The sequence below is a fragment of the Rhinopithecus bieti genome, unplaced genomic scaffold (genome assembly GCF_001698545.2).
Source record: "Rhinopithecus bieti isolate Rb0 unplaced genomic scaffold, ASM169854v2 scaffold_5216, whole genome shotgun sequence".
Taxonomy (NCBI): Eukaryota; Metazoa; Chordata; class Mammalia; order Primates; family Cercopithecidae; genus Rhinopithecus; species Rhinopithecus bieti.
Window position 1 is genome coordinate 3,184,414 of NW_016805021.1, and position 6,452 is coordinate 3,190,865.

Here is a 6,452-nt window from a genome sequence, read left to right on the forward strand (position 1 = left end):
CTGGCTGGCAGTCCTTTTCCCAGACCACGAAGCCACACCTCTTTCTCTCAAAAGTGACTATTCCACCAAGGAATGTGAGCAAGCTCTGAGATGTTTGTCATTCAGACTACCTTGTGAAACTTCACTCACAGGCAGAACAGACCAGCATGCTCAGATTTCACAAAATGCTGAAGTGCCATGTACCAAAGTAATGAAATGAATAGTCATTGCAACTATACTACTGTGCAATTTACTCACTTACACCAGAATAATAAATGAAATTGGGCCTCAAATTAACATTTTTTGACACACTATTATTGGTTTAACATCAGTTAATCTGAGGCAATGACTATTTCCTTAACCTATTGCCCTGGCTTTTTAAAATCCCAATTTACATATTCATAAACACTTACCAATGTGTTAGGAGCCATGGGGTGCAGATCTACCAGTTCCAAGGAGTTCCAGCCCTAGAGTGTCTAGTCTTTTTTAGCACTACCAAGAATGTAAAGTTTAGTGACTTGGAATAAAATAAAATTATCCTGATACAAAGAATTATACATAAGCTGAAGATGAAAAATGAAAAACCAGGGCTACCATGTATGGCAATTTCATACACTGTAGCATTTTGCAAAACAAATTCCAAGTGTTGTCATGTTCACTGGCTGGATTTTTGTCATTAAATGTTGAGAGTTATGTAATAGGAAGTGTGCCAAAGAGTGTTCTTTATTCAAAAGTATTACTATTTTTTTAGTGCATTCCTAAATCTTCACAATGGTTTTTCACCTAGTGAGGTTATGGCAATATGATATCTTTGCACTCTCAGAGCTAACAAAAGCCCCAGTCTCAAGAGGGAGGCTATGCAACATTCCAGACAGTGTCATTCCCTTCAGTTAGAAATGGAAACAGAGAAAAAAACACCTACTACATTTGCTTTTCATAATTTTCCAACATAATCAGATCCTCTTAACCAAGTATGGCAGGAAAGGAAGGTGACGACACCTTATACTACTATTGCATTTTGTTTGCCTTTAGATAGTTTTAAAATAAGTGGTTAAAAATATATTATGCCAAGTAATATCTGTTTAAGACAAGGGTTGAGTATTGCCATTGCCAATCATAAGCTATAAGGTATAAACAATCTTATCATGGTCATATACACTTGTCAAACATATAGAGGACAGTTTAAATTTTGGGGGTGAGGGCTGGTTCCTCAACAAGTCTTTGAAACCAACTGGGCTATGTCCAGTACAGTCGTTTTTTAAGAATTATTTGTATTCTGTGGTGGCAATTGCCACCTGCCAGCACCATCATATACCATTAGGTGATACATGTACAGTCAGATTCCTCATCAGAAAATTAATTTTACAGTGTCATTGTCTTCAAATGCTTTTCAAACGCTTCAGGTTTTTTCTTTTCTTTTCTTTCTTTCTTTTTTTTTTTTTTTTTTTTTTGGCGGAGTCTCGCTCTGTCACCCAGACTGGAGTGCAGTGGCCAGATCTCAGCTCACTGCAAGCTCCGCCTCCCGGGTTCACGCCATTCTCCTGCCTCAGCCTCCTGAGTAGCTGGGACTACAGGCGCCGCCACCTCACCTGGCTAGTTTTTTGTCTTTTTAGTAGAGACGGGGTTTCACCGTGTTAGCCAGGATGGTCTCGATCTCCTGACCTCGTGATCCGCCCGTCTCGGCCTCCCAAAGTGCTGGGATTACAGGCTTGAGCCACCGCGCCCGGCCATGGTTTTTTCTTTACACCTAAATTCTTCAGGCAGAGAGCAGAAAGATCCACCTGCTATATGGTGCTGAGGTATTGACAGTAACAAGGCAAATTCCCACCAGCCTTGCCCAACTTCTAAGACCCATGTTGTCTGTGGTTTTGGAGGCCCACTTAAAGGAAGATAAGAAAGAATATATTTCTGTCTAATGGTCAGTCTTCTACTATTCTGTGCTTACCTCCTGCACTGTTCTCCCTGTAACTCTCATGAGATTTTCAGTTCTTTGAGGAGAACCTTAAACAATGTCTACAACTCTATGGATCTGACCTGAAGCTAAAGTTGCTGCAACTCTCTGGGTTAAAGATAGTTTTTGCCAAAGATACTGACCTTTGGAATATTCCTCTGCAGTACTATTATTGACCCTGAGGTGCCCAGAAATTAGAGACTCAGGGGCACTATATCCATTTATCCTGGCTTTTCAGCCTAGTCTGGTTTCTGGAAGGGAGATATCAAAGAGCACACTGTGGGAACGGATGTGGGTAGTCTGGGGAGTAGTGTGGCCCGGGCAAGCCAAAGTCTGGGCACACTCTCCTACCTCTCTGAAAGAGTTGTCCCTACACCCCAACTTTCCAATACTGCTTCCTTTGTTCTTGCCTTGGCTTTTGTGTCCTTTTAGAAGATGCCAGTTCTGTTTTATAGTTTGGGTTTTTTCTTTATTCTAAAGAAGCATTGATCACTTGTTATACAAGGAGACACATCCATGCCCCCAGAAATTTTCTGAAGACATAAGGAGCTTACCAAAGGGTAATGAGCAAGTGAGGCACAGTACTACATCTTATCACCTTATCTCCTAGTTTATATATGTTACTATATATATTTCATATCATATATATGTGTGTCATATGTATATAAGACATGGAATGGATATATATAATCTTTCATATATATGTAAGATCTGTAATATTTTATATATATATATATATGGAAGGAAGAGGAAAGTTTAGTGGGAATATATGAAATTGGCCAGGTGCATGGCTCACACCTGTAATCCCAGCACTTTGGGCAGCCCTAGGCAGGAAGATTGCTGGAACCCAGGAGTTCTAGAACAGCCTAGGCAATGCAGAGAGACCTTGTCTGTACAAAAATTTAAAAACTAGCTGGGCCTGGTGGCACACGCCTGTAGTCCTAGCTACTCTGAGTTTGAAGCTGCAGTGTACTATGATTACACTGGTGCACTCCAGCCTGGGCAACAGAGTAAGACCCCATCGAGAGAGAAAGGAGGGGGAGAGAGAGAGAGAGGCAGAAAGAGGCAGAAGGAAGAGAGGGAGGGAGGGAGGAAACAAAGATGAATGAAATCACTATTTTTGTAAGTCAAAGGTAGTGACTGCTGGCAACATTATATGGTTCAACCATGCAATAATTTCAGTTCTTGCATCCCATGCTACAGACTTCTTATGTGTTAACACGAACTAACATGTATTAAGCTCATACAATGTGCCGGGCACTGAGTGTTTTACCTACAGTGTCTCAATGCTTTTATCAACCTTTTGAGGCCAGGCACAGTGGCTCACACCTGTAATCCCAACACTCTGGAAGGTCGAGAATCACTTGAGCACAGGAGTTACAGAACGGCCTGGGAAACATAGCAAAAGCCCATCTCTACAAAAAAAAATGAAAAATAAAAAATTAGTTGGGCATGGTGGTGTGGACCTGTAGCCCTAGCTACCCGGGAGGCTGAGGTGGGAGGATCACCTGAGCCCAGCAGGTCAAGCCTCAAGTGAGCCGTGATTGTACCACTGCATTCCAGCCTGGACAACAGAGTGAGACCCTGTCTCAAAACAAAACAAAAACAAATGAACAACAACAACCAAAAAAACCACAATCCTGTGAGGTAGTTATCATTTGCACATTTTTTTCTGGTTCACACAGCCAGTAAATAACCAGATTGAGATTCACATGCAGCCTCCCTATCTCATCAAGCCTTTCAGGAATCTGATACACAAATTCTTCCAACCACCCTTACCCCTTAAAGTTTACTCCTTCATGTACTATGATTCTAGAAGGACAAGCTTTTCTGTGAATTCAGGTTGGGTTAAATACAGTTGGGCCATTCAAATAGGGCTTATGGATATTCATTTCAGCACAGTTGGCCCCTAAACCTCCTGATTAGGCGGAATCAGAAACACCAAGCCATATCCTGCTTTATTGGAGACTCATCTTTCCTCAAGTCCATCATTTCCTCCCATTTTCACCACTATAAAGTGAATATTTTGGTTCCCTATAGGATTCAATGGGGAAGAGAAATGATTTGGTGTGTATCCATTTCTCCTTCAATATTTAAAAGACGTGTTTTCCGGCCGGGCACAGTGGGGCTCATGCCTGTAATCCCAGCACTTTGGGAGGCCAAGACGGACGGATCATGAAGTCAGGAAATCAAGACCATCCTGGCCAGCATGGTGAAATCCCGGCCTGAAAGTACAAAAATTAGCCAAGCATGGTGGCGTGTTTCTGTAATCCCAGCTAATTGGGAGGCTGAGGCAGGAAAATCGCTTGAACCCAGGAGGCGGAGCTTGCAGTGAGCCGAGATCTCACCATCGCACTCCAGCCTGGTGACAGAGTGAGACTCTGTCTCAAAAATAAAAAAAAAGAAAGAAAAAAAAGAAAAAGAAAAAAATGTGTTTTCCTTACTCCTACAAAATTGATCAGTTCATGTCTGCTTTCCAATCTTGGCTGTATTCATTCTCCTTCAAGTCGATCACATTTCCCAGTTCCATGTGGTTGTGTGATCTGTGGTATATAAAACCTGAAAACAAAGAACCTTGTTTTAATTCACATTCTGCGTAGGAAAAGGGAAACTTGGGCAGTACCATCCATTTACCGGATCACTGCAAATAAGAGCCCTACCTTTGGAAATGGTCAAAAACGGGTCCTCTGCATCTAAATCAGCAGGTTGCAATTCCCTTTGGGTTTTTTGTTGTGTTGTTTTGTTTTCTGTCTGGTTTTCGTTTCCTCACGGATTATTGTAGTTCACTGTTACTTTTTCTTCTTGCCTTGTTTTTCTGGCTTCACTTCCTCCTTCTATTGTTATAGCTGTCTTTTTCCTCTCATCACATTTCCTGTTGCCTTTCCAGTTCGGTGGGGCCCCATCAAATCACTCACTGCCTGGCTCCAGAGTCGTCTTGGTCTTAGGGGAAGAGCAATCTTATGCCAAATAGTTCCACTCCCTGGGACGTCAGAAGAAGGATCCCAGAGACTCCGTATCCCAAAGTTTTCCTTTATTGATTTCATACTAGAATGAAATCCAAGTATGCCTAATTAGGACAAGAAAATACTCATCCTCTTGGCTTCCTAGCCCCAGACCGTTCTGAACTCTGACAGCACCAACATCCATCAAATCCAACAATGAAATCAACTTTGGTTACTTAGCATAATAGAAATAAACTTGTAATATTCTATTAGTGAAGGATCAATGTCTCCTGTCTTGAAAATAAACATCAGAGCTTGGCCTCAACATTTATATAGCAGCAGGAGACCATTATTTTGTGGCAACATTCGATTACATTGACATCAAGACAGATTTATTAAATTAATAAATAGTACATGATTTTCAGCCTTTCATTTCCAACCCTCACCAACCACTATTACTCTCCCCAAGGTGATCTTCTGAAAGTCTTTTTTTTTTTTTTTTTTTTTTTTTTTTTTTTTTTTTTTTTTTTTTGAGACAGAGTCTCTCTCTGTCCCCCAGGCTGGAGTGCAGTGGCGTGATCTTGGCTCACTGCAAGCTCTCCCGGGTTCATGCCATTCTCCTGCCCCAGCCTCCTGAGTAGCTGGGACTACAGGCGCTCACCACTGCACCCGGCTAATTTTTTGTATTTTTGGTAGAGACGGGATTTCACTGTGGTCTGAAACTCCTGACCTTGTGATCCGCCCACCTCGGCCTTCCAAAGTGCTGGGATTACAGGCGTGAGCCACCGCGCCCGGCCTCTGAAACTCTTTATCCATTTTGTTGACTTTTTATTATTTATAATCTCTATTTCTTTTTTGCTATTTGTCAGTTTATAACCAAAATATTTTAAATACCCATTTTAGATAGAAAATTTAAATTGGTTATTAAGAACAACGTTAACAAGGAGTTTCATCAAATTGTTCATTGTTAAAATGTTTCACTGGCTTGGTATTTGAAGAGGTATTATTTCAGATGTGCTCTTCCGAGTCCTAAATGTGGCTAATGGCAAAGCTCATAGTTCCTGCTGCCTCTTTTTCTAACTTCCAGCCTCAGGGCCTTTGCCCTGGCTATTTCCTCTGACTGGAATGCTCTTCCCTCTGCTCTTTGCATGGCTGATTTTCTTTCTCCTTAGTCAAGTCTTCTGGAAGGTCAATTCCACAGAGACATTTTCTCTGAGAGTCCTTTCTAGAGTGCTTAGTGCCTCATCCTCAGTCACTCCTCATCCTGTCATTTCGTTTTATTTTCTTTATAGTCACATGTCACTATCTGAAATGTTCGTGGTCTGAATTACTCATTAGCTCGCATACTTCACAGAGGCAGCAGTCTTATTGTTCTTCTCTGGGGTACTAGAGTCCCAAAACCCAGAATTGTACCAGGTACACAGTGGCTCTCAATAAACAAATATTCATTGACTGAATGAATAAATGGATTACTCTAAAAATATCACACAAAATTGACCTGAGACCTTATCTCTCTTAGATATTTGCAGGATGCAATCTTTCCAGCCCTCTACCCTACCCCCACCATGTGGGGCTCCTTG